The sequence below is a fragment of the Rutilus rutilus genome (assembly GCF_951802725.1).
Source record: "Rutilus rutilus genome assembly, chromosome: 21".
Classification (NCBI taxonomy): domain Eukaryota; kingdom Metazoa; phylum Chordata; class Actinopteri; order Cypriniformes; family Leuciscidae; genus Rutilus; species Rutilus rutilus.
In genome coordinates this window covers 18,625,676-18,644,013 of record NC_140226.1, presented here as the reverse complement: position 1 = coordinate 18,644,013, position 18,338 = coordinate 18,625,676, and the positions used below count along the sequence as shown (strand labels likewise).

The following is an 18,338-nucleotide window of genomic DNA, read 5'->3' as shown; positions in this document are numbered from 1 at the left end:
AACTTAGAAGGACGCGAGGACACAGAACGCATCCTATTGCGAATTGAGATGTGCTTGCTCAACTGACCGTCCAGCATATTACAGGCCAAATTACAATAAATGGAACATAACATAACAAACAAATGTCATAACCTATTCAAATATTTATTTCATATTATAATAGACATTATTTTCATAGTATTTTATATCATTAATGTACTTTTTGTATTTGTGAAAATGAGTATGTTTAATGTTACTTATGCTTTGTTAATGTTAAGATTCGTTTTAATATGCCAATAAAAAAAGCTTAGGCGGGAATCTCTTAAGTGAGAACGAGAGGTTTAAAGCTCACAGGCTTCCATACGTCGACCGCCCGCAGCGTCTTCTGGAATTTCATCATGTCTGCACTCGAGGCATCCTCGATATCAAGAACACATCCAGGTGATTTAATGCGATGCGTTCTCTGTACTTGCTTTCTTGAATACTGTAATTGAACTTTGACGGTTGATGATGTAGTACGAGAACACAAGGTTGCAAGATCGCTTAAAAATGGATATTGAGAAACAGTCATTGACCTTATTTAACTCTTTCTTTCAGTTGTATGAATATATTTATAATGTATGTTCAGATATTCATACAACAGTATATTCTGGGTTTTCTGAAGTTTTCTGAAAATGAGAAAAAAATGCTGGCGCTGGTTGGCAACTAAAAAAAAAAAAAAAAAAAAACACTGGCAGGGAAAGAGTTAAATAAAGTCAATGGATGTGCGGATGGACCCTAGCTGAATTGGCCATTAATTTAGCTCTGACGTTTTATCTGACATTCTGACAAATTAATTTAGCTCTAATTTTCCCTCACATTTTTTCCCGTCAGGAGCAACACCCAGCCCGGCATGCTCAGAGGGAACATTGAATACAAACCTCCACCTCCAAGCTAACAACATCATCATCAGAACCATAAACAAAATCTTTCATGCACAGATTCGGACCACTTGCTGCCATGCTTGCATGACCTTTCTCCAAGAGTAACCGCAGCGCAGAACATTACAACCAGAAAATCTCCACAACCAACCATGTCATTTTGACCTAATGTCATGATTAAAGTCAACAAGAAATCAAAATTGACTCTCTTGGCCTACATTGAAGCTGCTTTGATACAATCTGTATTGTGAAAAGCGCTATACAAATATACTTGACTTGACTTGACTTGACATTGTTTAACATAAAAAATTATGAAAGCCCGACGCAAGGACTGCTGGGATGACACTGTCCTGCACAACGTCACAGGCAATAAGTGGAATGGGAATTTTAGAATAACACAACAGTCTTGATTTATTACACTAGAACGCTATATTCAACAACAACAACAACAGTTCGTTCTGTGTCATGTCATTTTGCAATTTCTACACCATTGCACATGGTTTTTCAATGGTTCAATGGTTTTTGGCCAATTAATTCGGACTCTTTTTATTCCAACTGTGCTACTAGTCCAATTACAAATGGATTATTAGGGTCCATGTAAACACAGCTAATGAAGAAAAGGCATGAGAAAATGAAGCAAGGAAGACAGAAGAGTCATCAAATGCTGGCATACGCTTCAGGGAAGACTAATAAACACAAACACTATCTTTCTGTCTTTCTCCATCTCTCACTTCTCAAAGACAATTTCATGTTCCTTCAGTGGTTGTCACAGAAACAGTGTTAGATAGTTTCCAGATCTGCACTGTATGATGCATTAAGCTGTATGTGTGTGGGAATGACCCTCTCCACTTCTCATCTGAATGTGGGTTAGGTTCAGCTGAGGTCACGGCAGTGCGCTAACGCTACATCAATTAGTCATAGAACTGCTTTTACACGCACACAAAGGTTTTAAAAATCACAGCGCATGCCGTTTTATTATGCGTGCATGCATGTGGTGTTTTCTTCTCCTATTTATTCTTTGTACGTTACGTTCTTGTCAAGTGTTTTTGACATCCGTCATCTGTAGTTACTGGACACTTGCGCAATTTCATTACCCACCTAAATTCTCCCTCTCTCATTTCAAATGATGTATCACATTTTTAACTGTATGAGACAATGGGTATTAAATCTGACAGAAAACAAAGTGATCTTTTAAGTGTGTGCGGTGTAGATGAGATGTTAATTAGAAATGTTCCTGAGCTCTGTGAATAGTGCAGAAGATTTTATCATTCAAAAGAATCAAGACATAACACATTCACAAGCAGTCAACACATGAGAACTCAGTGAAAACATGTTACCAGTTTAAGCTCTGGGTGAGACAAACTGTGACCATGTGACACAAAAACACCTGCTAAATATCTACACCTTTCACAACCATGTTGCTCTCACCGCTTATCAGTTAAATATATTAATTAAATAAATGATATTCTCTTATGAGCCAATAATGTAGGGTTTCTCAGCTTTTACTATTCGCATGGGCCTGACCTGACACACCACACCCCACACACCCAAAGGGACACTTGACATGATCGACATGAAGACTCGCACCTTGAAGCCTCTTGTATTCAGTACAGCATTTCTCTCCTTGTTCGCTGTTACAGTAGATGACAGTGGCTTTATGCGTGTGTCCCGAGTTCCCCTCTGAGAGCGCCTGTCTCTCTTTAGCAGCTCAAATTTGAGCCTGCAGGAAATCAAAGCGTGCTTTAGATTAAGCCAAACGGGCAGGGGCTTGTGGGGGACGCTCGGGGTCTTGAATCTCTGATCAGGGTGTTATATAAAGCTGCTCCAATTCATGCCTGACCAGAAACCAAGCACTGCAACATGAGATGTCACACATGCACTTATGAAAGACACAGTTGGGAACAATGCAGCAGATACACAAATGATATGACATTATCTGATCATTAGCATATCTGCATTGCAGTAGCCTTGATCGGAAGAGATCCTGACACACACACACACATACACACTTAGCACAATCTCTTTCACACAGCTCCAGCTCCTTAAAATACATATACATAATACATACAGCTCATCAACCACTTCCTGTTTGAAATGATCTTCGGGTCGATGCTTCTAGAGGATTCACAGATACGTTTTATAGACCAGTGGTGGGACAGTCGGGAAGCCTAAACTCACACACTCTTGCTGCAGTGCTTGCAGATAATTGCCCGTCGCTGCTGCATTACAGTGAGTTAGTGACTGCGGTGATGTGAACACATCTCTGGGTCTGATCCACGTTCAGGTACCAGTTTTAGGTCATTGCAGCTGGACTGGAATGAGATCCAGACCTATTTGCTTGATTTATATGCCAAACCCACGCACACACAAACACACACAGTTTGACTTACATTAGAGTCCAGAAACATTTGCCAGCAATTAGATCTGTGCTTAGCAACCGTAGAAAGGGCCAAAATAGAGCCACTTTTCAACATTGATTTACCAAAGGCCACATTACATCGAATGTGTGTAAGAAAGAGAGAGAGAGAGAGAGAGAGAGAGAGAGAGGGAGAGGGAGAGAGAGGGTGAAGTAATGCAACCTCTTTAAAATTCAGATCATGTCTGCTCTCCTTAACACAAGGAGGAGCCACATCAAATCAATATGAGCTGACTTTTGTATGTATGTGTGTGTGTGTGTGTGTGTGTGTGTGTGTGTGTGTGTGTGTGTGTGTGCGGGCATATGGGTGTGAGCATGTTGAATGAATATAGAATGAATTAATATATGGGTATTTACTCTTTTTCTTGTGCCATGGCGAGATTCAGTAAGAATGAATTGTGCCCGTTGATAAATCCTGTCATGCAAATCAGGCAACAGTGCAAATCATAGACTTTACAGCCTTATTACACCACTGCGATACACACCTGAATCAGCTCCTTAAAACACCAGTGCGCTCAAACTATACTGTGTGTACTGTAAGAATATATAGGCCTAACTCTTTTATACATCATTTGATGAATCACTGCTGCCAGGATCAATAAAAATAGTACATAAACAAAATAGCTGGTAATTGCAACAGGCAAGTAATTGACATTAGAAGGGTGCATGTTTGAGGTAAAATGATAATGACTTCATTTAAATATGCCTGGTGCAGATATTGTCAGTTTAAACTGGATTGCAAACAGTAATTACAATAATAATAATCAAAAAAATATGTTATACATTTGTTTTAAATAAATATTTTACTGCAAAAAAATTGGATTGCATATAGTTAAGATATTAAAGGAGAACTCCGGTCAATTTTAACATTGAGCTCATTTTTTTGTACATTTGGAGTGCTGTCAATACAGAGAACAACGACAAAAATCGGTGTTGCCTACACCGAGTTATTCTATTTTTAAAATTTGCACCCTGTTGACTTCAATGGGGCAAGTACTAAACCTGCTTTTAGCCTCTTAACATCCTTGATGTGTCATTACAAGTGCACAGAAAATGTGAGTGATTCCTTCTGAGTGAACACGAGTGAATCTGACTGCAGTAGATGTGAAAGATATGTATAAAAATGATGTTATTTAAGCCAGCGCAAATACCTGTATTTACATCCTGTTTTCGGTTGAAGTCCAAAGTAGTCCATTGCCGAGTTCACGCGCATAGGTTTAGTTACCTATGATCACGCGCGTGAACTCGGTAATCGATTACTTTTACCGTTGCCGGTATTTGCGGTATTTGTAGGCAACACCGATTTTTGTCGTTGTTCTCTGTATTGACAGCACTCCAAATGTACAAAAAAATGAGCTCAATGTTAAAATTGACCGGAGTTCTCCTTTAATACATCATGCACGTCCTCATATTTTATGAGAGAAGTGAACATAAAAACCATTAAACTATGGAAAAGTAAAACTGAGAGCATAAGACTACTGTAAGTGTGTGTTTGTGCACGAGTGTGTGTCTCAAAGTCTGAATAAAACCATTTCCAACATGACCAGAAGTGCAAGGTAATGCATAAACTAATGTAAGCAAATGCAATCTCTCCTTTTGATATATTCTGTACTGCAATCTGGACTCAAATGTGCATGCAAAAATCTTATGACCGTTTGCATGCTCATTTATCTAAACACACTTAAGCCTACGCAAAACGTGCAGGCGCTCACACACACACACACACACACACACACACACACACACACACACACACTGCAGGTATTGATTATGTCGTAGTGGGGTGAAATGAGAGCTTGCTGCAGAGACCTGAATAATGGAAGTAGAGAGAGAGAAAGAAAGAAAGAGAGAGAGAAACAGGGGGATGGAAAACTGAGCAGACGAGTGTATATGCCTTCAATATAAGTATTACAGGGCACTGAAACACAAACATCATCTTCCATGTGATTTTCAGTACTTTAATGATTTGAATTTGTTGAAGTTACAAGCCGATCTGTGAGTGTTTAAAACATTTTCAAGCCCTTTGATAAAACATGGCACAATAAAGCATCACAACTTCCGATATATTTTGTGCATTTGCTCATTGTTCTTTTACAAACTGCAATTATTACATAATGGGATGCTTCATAACTTATAATTACATTTATTTTGTAAATGCTATTTCGTCACTAATGCTGATGTTTTAAAAGGGCCTTTTGTTGGGCAGAAAGTGAAATTTGGTAATTTAGTGTAAAACAAGTGTACACCCTTAGAAGAAAGGGTTCTATATAGGCCTTTATCACACTTACACTACAGCCTGTATCAATGGCTGTGAATGGGATTGTTGTGATTTAGGCCTATGTCAAATTCACCAGATACTTCCAGACGTGAATTCATTCATATGCGCGTGATATTCTATTCAAAATATCAAACATTACAGATTGATTATTTTTCACTCTGACATAAATTAAGAAATGAATGTCACTGCAACCTAGTTTTATCATAAACAGTGGTCAAATATCAAAGCTGGAGTCTTTAACCTTTCTAATGATACTCAGTTTGTCCAGATCTGGGGCCGTCTGCGATCTTTGAACGGTTAATTTAGAATGGGTACTACATCTAAATTCTTTTTTAGTTCTGTTCACTTTTCCTGCTCTCAGAATTCTAGGTTCCGGGTCAAGGTGAATCCAAACTGAACGAAAGATTTTTTGTTCTTGACACAATTTCTCAAGTCTGAACTGTCACAAGAGACTGAAATGACAAGAAGACCCAATTTCAGAACCACAGCACTTCAAAAACTCCATTGCTTCTGTCTGCTGATATCTGGCTCACCCCGCCCATCTCTCTCTCTCTTCTCAGTGTCTACCTCTCTCATCCTCTCTCGGGTGACTTTTGATGGGCAGGTCTTAAGTGAGACAGTTAATTAGATTAATGGTAACTGGCTATGTGCCTCAGGAGACTAAAATATGTGTGTGTGTGTGTGTGTGTGTGTATGTGTTCTGATGAAGTGGAAACTTTTAAAATTCTTTAGTGATAAAAGCATTTCAATATTCATGAGCTTTGTTTTGCTAATCATTAATAATGTATTAATTGAAAGAGCTGCAGTATGTTCAGATGGGAGGGTGGAGATGCAGTCCAACACGGCAGAGTTGAGAGCCCTTACAAAAGGCAGCACAACAAACATCCATGCCTTTGAGCATGTACACACACACACACACACACACACACACACACACACACACACACACACACACACACACACACACACACACACACACACACACACACACACACACACACACACACACACACACACACACACACGGGAACATGTCAGAGAATGGAACAAAAAGCTGCAATAAAATTGGCCTTCATGACCTTCATAGTGTCTCTTGTTTTCTCTCTTTTCATTTACAGCCCTGTGCGGGTCTCTCCATCTCTCTCTGAGCACTTTTCTCCAACAGAAGAGCTTAAATCAAGGGCTGCTGGAACTGCAACAGCCCTGTCTGCCGGTTCTCTGTAATGAACAAAAGCTGGATGTGTGTGTCTGTGTGTGTGTACGTGTTTCAGAGGCCTTCAATCTAGTTCACCTATCTAGAAACAACCAAAACATTCAGACCTGTCCAGAATTTGTACATTTTCTAAAGAGGCAACTGCTAGTGTTTTGGGTTGTTATAAGGCTGTTGCTAGGTGGTTGCTAGGCTGTTAGCTTATTCAATCAGAGCAGACAGATATATAGAAAGACAGGCAGGCAGACAGATATTCATGTCACACACTCATAGTGCAGTCCTCTTTCCTCCGCTGGGCTCTCTGGATGCCCATATAAGGATATATTTCTCAGCACTGACCCCTTGACCTCTCCTCCTCTAAAGATCCCACATACATCAGCTCTACTGTCACTGTAGCAACAGTGTGTGACTCCAGTAGCTACTCTACATATATGTGGAGATCAGTGGCGGCTCCAGGATTTTGTTTTTTCTTGGGTGTGCAAAGGGATGGCTTAACAGTTCAGAGGGGGTGCTAAGATTGCTTCAATAACTTCAATATCCTACATTTATTGCATTTTATTTAATTTTCCATTTGACCTCAAAACTATACATTTACAATATCGCATTGTAAAGTGTGCAGTTATTAAGCACGTTATCAAATTCGCTGAACATCTTTATTATTACATTACCTTATTATCATTCACCTGACCGAGGCCTAATTGACTCCTCCCCCATCAAGACCTTTGTTTATACATATGGGAACATTAAAACATTTATTAAACTTCTTTTTACTTTCAGGTTTTTAATTACTTTTTTATGTTTTAAATTGATAAAAACAAAAAAAATGCCAGTGCTATGCACATTTCCGGCGAGGCTATAGCCCCAGCATGCTCCGCCACTGATGGGGATGCTTGATGTGTGTGTGTGTGTGTGTGTGTGTGTTTGATCCTCCTTATGTGTCTCTGGATCAGGTTGTTGATGGATTTTCAGAGGTTTCCAATTCTGTTTTATGCTTTATTGCACACACATACTCCCACAACTCTGATGACAGGCAAACATCCAAGCGAGACAAAAAAGTCATCATATATTTACTAGAGGTCAAATAACAGCAATCGTTCTCTAGTGTCTCTCTTTTTCTCGTTCCAGCATTCAGTCTGGATTTCTTTTCTGGGAAGAGCAGCCATATCCACTTTTCCTCGGATTACCGTCTACTACGGAGCTGCATATTCCACACAAATGTTTCTCGCTCACACACATACACACACCCGGCAGCTACTGGACAGTAGAGACACGGCTAACCAGAGAGGCTGAGTTCAAGACAAACTGACAGCACACAAATCAGAGAGCAGAGCCCAATCCCACCAGATCATTATCCACCTAATTTCCGAACAATTCAGCACGGATCGAGAGCAGATGAGACCCATCAGCTCCAGCCAGCAGCCCCTCAGATGAGTCACAGAGACCCCGTTCCACCCTGCTGCTCCTGTTAGCACCAAAGACACCCAGCAGCTTGTTTAGATGATCCACAAATGTGGCGATTACACCTCTGCCACAGGATGTAATGACTGTGTGAACTGGGGTAAAGATAAATGAACTGATTTGTTGGACGGGTGCAAGGCAAGCACAACTGCTTAAGAGAAAATTCGACTCATTAGGGTGTTAATAATGACGAACAGGAACAGTCTGACAGGCTTGGAGAACCTGAGGCCATCTGCACCGTTCTACTGATAGAGCCAATAATGCAATTCAGAGAGGCATCAGTCTTACCGCATTAGAATAAACCAAATTCTCCAATCACACTTTCCACCAACTGAGTTCAGTAGTCCCACCTCAAACCAAGAGAAGCACCACAAAGCTAAATATTTATACTTCCCTAGAAATCAACCTACAAACGGCTTACTCAAAACACTAAATTAGGACAAGTGAAAGTATAAAAAAAAGAAAAAAAGCATCCAAAATCATGTAATTCCTGCCATTTATTAATTTGACAAGCCTTCTTTTGTGGACTCATTCTTTATATTATTACTTGCTGATTTTTACTTGATATGTGACAATTTGAAATGTCATTTATATGCATTACTGTTCAAAAGTCTGGAGGCATATTAGGCCACATACAAAATATACATTTTAAAAAATGAATGAATACTCTTATTCAGCATGGATGCATTAAATTTATCAAAAGTGACAGTAAAGACATTTATAATGTTACAAAAGATTTCAAATCAATGCTGCTTTTATCTTTCTATTCATCAAAGGATATTTAAAAAAATGAATCATGGTTTCCAAAAAAATATTAAGCAGCAATGTTTATCATTATTAAGAAATGTTTCTTGAGCAGCAAATCAGCATATTAGAACGATTTCTGAAGGATCATGTGACTGAAGACTGGAGTAATGATGCTGAAAATTCAGCTTTGCATCACAGGATTTTTTTTATTTATTTTTTATTTTTTTATATTGAAATAGAAACCAGAAACAAACTAAATTTAACGTCATCTAACATTAATTATGCTACTAATTATATTAATTATTTTATTCAGATAATACAAAATATATTTTTGGTGTGTTTTTAGTTGAGGTGACATTTCTCCTTCCTTCTAACTTGAGTATATGAGAGCTGAGATCAACAAACCTCTTACAACGCCTCTGTCTCATGGGTTTTCAGCATTACTGATGTCAAAGGTCACACAGTGAGAGCCGCAGAGGGAGAACATACTCATCACCCCATTGTATATGCAAATAACCTGCGACAAGGTAATTAAAATCTCCATATAATGAAGTCATGCTTGGGCAGGAATATAGAGCAAAGGGAGGGAGAGAGTTGCAACAAAGAAGAAACATAGAGAAAAGAAACTGCAAAAAGAAAAATACTTATAAATCCCAAGGAAACTTGTGGTAATATATGTTGAAAATGAACCTACAGTATATATGTATGACATCAAAGTGAGACAGCATGTTTCGGGCTGATGGAGCTGGAAAAGGCCCACGGGACTGAACTCAGGTAGGGTAAACTTGTGAACCAGAGATTTTCAGAGATTCGAAATCACCGTGCCCTTGAGCGAAACGCTTGACTTTCTGTCCACTGACATAACTTTCCTGTTCAGTATGTCGCTGCGATATACAATAGTTATGTTTCGGTCCTAAATGACTGTATTTGATCAAATCTTATAAGTGAACGAATACAGTATAGCACTGATTCGTAAGTCTTCTAAATGTGTGGCTATATCAGTAACACATCAGAGATCAAACAAATAGTCTTAATAGGCAAGCTTTTAATCGATTGGTAAAAGTTACTGAATGAATCTACCGCTTCTCTGAACCGAGTTGGAGTAGAGAGGCACTGAATCAAACATCTTGTCTGAGAACAAACCAGGCATGTCAGCTGTGAACGAGTATCTTTTGACCGACAATAAACCATTGGGATTAGAATGTTGTTCATTCAGTTCAGCAAAGCATAAGCAGGCAGATGAAAAGTGTAGCACTACGCCAAGTTTTATAGGTGTACACACAGCATAATCCTCAATTTATGAATGTGTAAAAATGACTGATGACATCCACAATTTTAACAGCAAGGAGCCTACTTGAAATGCATTGCTATGGTGCCCAATGTAATACAATATCTCAATAGCGCTTTTTAAACACTTTAAGCATATAACTGAAACTCATAAATAATTTTTAGGCTATTGCTGTCATTTCTCTTAAGCTTGATAAAAGCCCAAAAGTTGACAAAATGGAAATAAAAACAATACATTGGCTTTGAAATCAGATATTGTGGCATTATTTCTTGCGTCTCTTAATATATCATGTAGAGGGGCAATTTGTAATGAAAAATAATATGATTTTTTTGGGTGATTTTGAACAAATCCCAAATGAATGACTCAATTATTCACTCATAATATTCTAAGACATTCATTGCTTGCAACCTACTGGCGTAAATACGTGATCTACAAAAAGAGTCACTGTATGAATCACAGAGCAAATCTGAGCAAATTTTTTCGGTGAATGGATTTAAAAGATTTGAGTAACAGACATGAATCAAAACCCTAGCACTAATATCAAATAACTATAAAGTGAAAATCAATGGAAATGACATGGAATAGCTCATTCAAAATATAGCAAAAGCTAATTTTGTCAATATAATAACATCTGGAAAGAGGTCACCAAGGAGATCTAAAATACTTGGAGAGAGTTTGATTTTGCAAAAATGTTATTTCATCAGAATACATGGCTACATTTCAATGGCTGCCAATAGAAACTAATGTTGTTCTGGCATCTACCAGCAGGGATCAAAAGATCTGCTATGGATACTGGCCATGCACTTAGTGTACTGTAATGTGCTTTTGGTAAAGAGTCTCCTAAATGACAAGAAATGGTACTTTGGAATGCTCACTAAAGCATTTAATGAATTATTAATACACTCCTCCGACCATCGTTTTCTCTGCACAGACCAGTGAACAAATCAAACCTTTTATAGAACTCTGACACCCTCCATACACGTTTAGAGAAGAATATGGTGCAATGAGTGAAAAATTGTCTTTGTGAACCAAAGAGCTCTGGTGAGGGGCGGGATTTAGCCATGTCAATCAAATGGCAGCCAATTCCATTCTAATACATTGATGTCAGTGAGCTCAGCTGTTTGTTTCCTGAAGGTTCAGTGAAGTCATGGCAACTGGTTTTCCGAGGTCACGGGGGAAACTTCAAAAATGTCACCATTCCAAGTTTTCAATGGAAAACTTGTAATCGGTCCCTCTTTCTCTACTGGCATGTTTCAAAATCATTTTTCTTTTCTTCTCTTTCTTCCATCACTGTGTATGCGTCTTTCGAGTCTGCATCTGTTACTGTACCACCCGCCCACACACACACACAGCTATTACTCATAGAGCAACACACACACAGACACAAATACACAACGCTATTACTCAGAGAAATACACACACGCACACACAAATGCATTATAAAAGCTTGTCAGTTTTTTCATTTCAAAAGGTTGTCTGTAAAGCCAAAGAAGCTCTCAAGAGACAAAAACTAGTAGAAAAAAATAACAGGGAAGGACAGATGACAGAAAACAGACCTGTATTTCAATGGCAAAAATACATGGCTTTTAACCTGTCTGCACTCACACAGTACATTCACACACATACAGCGGTTGGACAAAATAATGTAAACACCTGTGAATTTTTACATTTCATTTTACCCCAAAATGTACATTCTGTCATTTAACTTCTTGTTCCCTACTTTTATTGTTTTCTTTACAAGGATATGTTAGGAAAAATGTTCGGGCTACATTTTTTTTTTCTTTTAACAACTATGACTGTTGTGCTTTAAAAATGTTTTTTTTTTAAAAAGCTCAAAAGCCTGTGAAAAGTTCATATGTCTAGTTCAGTATATTCCATGTCTCCTGAAGCCAGGCGATAGCTTTGTGCAAGGAAGTTTTTGGTTTTAAGTATTCACTGAAATTTGAAGAAAGCTATTTGAGTAAATTGAGCAAACTACCCCTTCAATTTTTTTAATTCTTCTGTTCAAAGATGCTGATGGGTCAAGGATAGACGGATAGACTATTGTTCGATAAATGAACAGATTGCAATATTGATTGTGTAATGATCACTAACATCCAGCACCTACATGGCTGTGTCTTTGAGTTTCACAAAACCTCCATTTTAAAGGTCAAATTGCAGTGATGCATACCAGTGTCAGGCATCTGATGCTTCTTTCTTTCTCTTTCGTTCTCTATGCCGAATGAATGACAGCTCCAGAAATGTTTACGAGTCAGGTAAATCATGACCTTTGACACTCTATTCAACACCAGTTTTTTTCACTTGCATGCGGATCTAGCGGCACCAGCCCATGGAATAAGGCAAAATATAAATGCGAGAGAGAGAGAGAAAGAAAGAGAGGGAGCGAGGTACTATAATAACCGTAGGAGGTAGAAGGCTTCACAGGAGCAGACTTTCAAAGAGGTAGAAAGAAGGGATAAAGAAGAAAGAAGGAATAACGTTAAAAGGAAAGTGCTCTGCAGGAAAACGAAGCGTCTGAAGCTGTTTGGGACGTTTCTATTGAGCTCCACTGAAGGTTTAATCAATCCTCCAGAAAGCGTTTGGGTGTACATATATCACACCAGGCTACATTTGGCATTAGCACGTGCGTGTATGGACACGTAACCTATAGAAGTGCATTGATATGGCGTGTTTTCAGGACACATTTGGAAGAGAAAGGTGTATGTTTTTTTTTTTACGCTTGTACTCTACCTAAACTCAGACATGGTTTTACATGAAGACTCTCCAGCTGGCTGCACAACTATTCTACACGGGTTACCAATGGCCAACCGTAGCGAGAATAACATAAACATGTACGTTAGTGTGAGTAGAGACACACACACATTTATGGGTACACAAATATGGATGAAGTTCTTAAACACCCCAAAATGGCAGGCTGTACCTAAAACAGGCCAGTCATCACCCCGGCAACCATCTGCACGGACTAAACAAAACAAAATCAGAAATGACACTTTCAATGAATGATACATGGCAAAAGCAGGGATAAAAATGAGTGAAGTGTGCGTGTGTTTGAGTTAAGCCACTCTCTGAGATGATTGACAGATGGCACTGGTTAGCTTTCCGGTGGCAACGTCCCCCTTACTTGTATAAGCCCAGCTGTGTGTTTATAGTCCAGGAGTGAGAATTATGCTCTGGCACACAAACCCCTTGAGGACTGATTAGGGTCTCTCTCTGTCCATCTCACTGTCCTCAGTCAAACATCCTTAAGGACTCATTAGTTTCTGCTTCTGTCCACACCGCTGTCACCCCACATCCACCCAAGACCACATCCACCCAAGACCAAGGCTGCATCCTAAATTGCATACTTCTACAGCGTACTAAGTTTACTGTGGATGGGTTAAAATACTTTGAGTATGTTTTAATATGGTCTCTAGTATTGGGACACACAGTACAACATCATGATATTATATTTTCATACCACAGAGCAATTAGTCGCAAGCTATGCGCTTTTGCATGCAAGCATTAACACTAGGGTTGGGTATCGTGTGAAGTTTAGTTTCCGATTCTGCTTATCGATTCTGATTCTTATCACTTCGATTCGTTTCGATTCCAATAAGGTACAACATTTTTTTTTTAACTTTGTCTTTTTGCAAAACATTCTGTTGCAGCTGAATACCATGAACAAAAATCAGCAGCCTATAGAACACTTAAACAAGGAACTTTTGACGCAAAACCAACTAGACTGAATAATATAAGTTTCAAACATTATTAAAGACAAGTAAACAGTCAGTAGTAAAATAAGAACATAAACAAATTAGCAATAGCACCAATAAATAGGGTAGAGTGGGGGAAAACGCCCCCCTGGGGTAAAACGCCCCCCACCTGTTTTTCCCAAAATAACCACTAAAAGTAGTCAAGATACATTTTTACTGTTGCTATGCACTACGTTGATAACGGGGATATACAAATCTCTATGGATAAGCTGACACCAGCGACACATTTGAAGAGAAGAGGATTACAGGGTAAATGCTATAATTTTCAGATATTAGTAAATAAGTGTTTAAGAGAATATTGTTCTGCAGGATATCACAGTGATGTATGATATATGAATAGTGAAGTCTGTAGTTTGAGATCATATATTATTTATAAGGAATATAATTATATTTTAAAAATTAAACATTTTTTTTAAAAACTCATAGCTTCTGGGGTAAAACGCCCCCTACGCTGAGGGGTAAAACGCCCCCCCTGGGGGCATAGTTTCTCTATCATAATTACTATAATAAAATATTTCTGTCTATCAAATCCTTTGTTTTACACTTAATGCAGTATAACTAGGTGGTAAATCAAAATATTTGAACAAAACATGAAAAAATTACCTCAAGTGAGCATTAACTAGCTAGCTTGCTAGCACAGTTAGCTCACTGATGGAAGGTAGTTAATTTTGCCTATTTTGAACATTGCTGAAATAAATGTTAATATATATACATGTTGATACATTACTTGCCTTTTACCTTTAGAGATTAAAAACTATTGTCTGTTAATTTTGCTGTTGATCTATGAAGCAAACTGGTTGGTAAGAAAGGGGGCATTTTACCCCACCTTGGGGGGCGTTTTACCCCACCGCTGGGGCAAAACGCCCCCTTTGTACAAAAATATTTTCAGTGAAAATACTAATTAATTATGAAGGCTAAGCAATTTTAATATTTGGTGAATAACTCCTGCCATAGTCACTCAAAACCGGGATGGCAATTCTAGTCACATTTATGTTTTGTTTCACTGTAATGTCACATTTTCCTTAAGGGGGGCGTTTTCCCCCACTCTACCCTACACCTGAACAAAATTCAGGTAGACAAATTGAAATCAAATGTAAAATAAAACGGCATAGTTTTCTTTTTCGAAATAAAACAGATTAATTCTTAAAGTTATAAAAGTTATTCAGTCAAGAGCCGTGAGTGATTTTCTTTTTGTCTTTTGTTGTTGGATTAACAACGACACAGATGGCAGCAGGTTTATTAGGCTGCTGTCACTTTAAGACCGAATGTATGGATCCAATGTACTGATGCACGTGCATTTTCTTTCACAACTCTTTACATTCACTCAAGAAAAAAAACATCCTGTTTACGAGGATATTTTGACAATTCTGTGTGTATTTGTCCGTTAAATTGCAATAAGAAACGAAAGAGAACTCAATTCAGTATAGAGTGGTGCAGTGGCTATAAACAAGAGCACAATTACTAAGCTTTCAAGAGCACAATTATAAACAACAAGGCTGTGAAAGTGGATGAGTGAGTAGGCGAGTTTACCTGTTCAGCTGATGACGTTTAATGTCCCCGACAACCCCTCTAGTCCAATTTAGCCACTTGTTAGCAACCGCCTTTTACAAGAAAAGTAAAAGCTTAAAAAAAAAAAGAATGGCTGCCCTGCACCACTCGATTTGCACTCTATTTGAGTGCAATAATAGAGTGACTATTACATTTAAAAAAATTTTTTAAATAGAAAATAGTTATTTTAAATTGTAATAATATTTTGCAATATTTTACTGTGTTTTGATCATATAAATGCAGCCTTGTTGAGCATAAAAGACTACTTTCAAAAACAAAAAAACAAAAAAAATCACAAACTTTAGACCAGTAGCGTATATTTTTTACAATATAAAAAGTACCGTCACAAATTCCTTCTCTTGAGAATGGGAAAAGAATTGTTTCGTAATATTGGCCCGAACAGCCTCTATGGCATCTACAAAAATCTGACATTTTCACATGATTTGAGACACACTAATCATAACCTTGCATAGTATACAGTAATGATAGTGCGCGAATTGTACAAACCCACTGTACAAGCACACATGACAGCTATACACAGACCTCAAGACACTTTTTAAGTGCAGAATATGTTCAAATTCACAAACATTATGCTTCACGGCCTGAGAAAAAACACTGCACTCATCCCACTTGGATGCAGAGAGCAGTGAATTCACCTCCTCACCTCCACCGTCCAGTCTGAATGAGAATTAGCTCTGACAGCTGGTTGTGGGGGCGCGTGGAACAACTGTACACTCACAGACTGTTTCCTTTCAAACCTGAAATGCTACAGCCACACGCTGAGCATGTAACTGTGCCATCTGTCACGTTTGGCGTTTTTTACTGTGGCTAATTATTTCAAAACTAGCTTGTTAGTCCGCTTGATAAATACAATGTAATGTTTTGACAATATTTGTTGCTTAGTTATCTGAGATTTGAGGCTAGTTAATAAATCTGATCACATCTGATTCAAGCATCTCACTTGCACTGAAATAAAGCTAAAGAAATGTTAGATTGTCGTCTTTTGATAACATTATATATATATTAATATATATGGTTGCAACAAATGGTTGCATCAGAATTTAGATGTGATTCATTAAAATAGACAGCTTAAATTGACTCTTATTGAAATTGAATTGAAATTAATCAAACTTACCACATCTATCAGTTTTTTATAAACTTAATTTACCGTAAATTAATTATTAATGAATATTAATGATAATCCTGAACAGATTTTCATTCAATTAAATGTTTTACATACAGAACACAGAAAATAACGTCATGAATGTGATATGAAGCCTATTAACTATTTTAAAAAGTGACGAAAAAAATCTTTATTTTATTTAAATTTAAAAATCTCTCTTCACAACTAATAAGACAAGATCTTGAAGCTAATCCCTTAATGAAACTTAATAGTTAAAAAAAACTCATTAAAAACATTCACGATGTTGCTTAATCTTTTATCACCAGCAAAATCGCTATAATAATTATTCAACATATTGTCGTACATCCCTAATGCTCATTCATGCTGTATTCTAACTAAAAGGCCAAAGATTCTCAAACAGCTGTGATGAGCAGTAAGAAACACACAGTAGATGTGTGTGTGTGTGTGTGTGTGTGTTTCGTTAGGCCAAAATGCTTCTCTTTTCCGCTTGGTTACAGAGGCCACAATTATCCTCCACTCATTCCTCCATCTGTTCTTACAATACGCCACATCTCTCCTTCATTCTGCTCTTTTCTACAAAATGAGCCACTGAAGCAGTATGTATGTAAGATGAAGTGTGCCTGCAGTTTAATTAGCGCATATATGCATGACAGATGACTGAGAAAGAGAGAGAGGGAGAGGGAGAGCATGCACAACAGTTCTTTTTTTTGACAAAAATTAATAACAAGATGTAAATTAAAATAGCTCAGTTTAGTTACTTATCCTCTATGGCAGACAGATGGGCTTGTACTCATAAATACCCGTGGTGAAAACACAAAACAAATCACAGTGCTTTTTGATTCGACATGGGCGCTGAGCGAGGAGAATCTGTTATGCTTCAAATGAAAATCCCAATTTGTAGCTCTGCCTTTGAGATCAAAGCTTCCCATTCACATAATTTCCTGATTGTGTGTCTATTGTAAAACTTTAATGTTTCTCCAATAAAGGGATGAGAGTTCAATACACATACAGTGGTGTGCAAACGTCTGAAATCATTCTGCATTTTTCTAATATATTATTTAATAATTTTTAAATATTTAAATCATTTTTTTTTTCAAATGTCTAAAAGCACTCGAGCTGCATGAACTCCACAAGTTTGTGTAAAACCTGCTGACTAGTGACCTAGAAATAGTGCAGAATCAATTTTTATTTTATTTCAAGGTTTCAAATTAGAAATGCTACAGTAAGTCCCACATCTCAAGACATTTATAATGTTACAAATTTCTATTTCAAAATTAACCAGCACAACCGTTTTCAACATTGATAGAAATAAGAAATGTTTCTTGAGCAGCAAATCAGCATAAAAGAATGATTTCTGAAGGATCATGTGACACTGAAGACTGGAGGAATGATGCTGAAAATTCAGCTTTGCATCACAAGAATAAATTACATTTTAAAATATATAGAAACAGTTTATTGAATTGTAATAGTATTTCACAAAATTACTGTTTTCCCTGAATGTTTGATAGAATAAATGTAGCTTTGGAGAGCATAAGAGACTTCTTCCAAAAACATTAGCCTCTCATAATTTACACATAAACAATTATTTTTATTGCCTA

The 18,338-nt window shown here is 37.6% G+C and overlaps 1 protein-coding gene across 3 annotated transcripts in view; it reads right to left on the bottom strand.

Moving 5' to 3' along the window:
* slc8a1b (solute carrier family 8 member 1b) overlaps positions 1 to 18,338 on the bottom strand; it is an 83,756-nt gene that overhangs the window by 18,104 nt on the left and 47,314 nt on the right. The window lies entirely within an intron of this gene.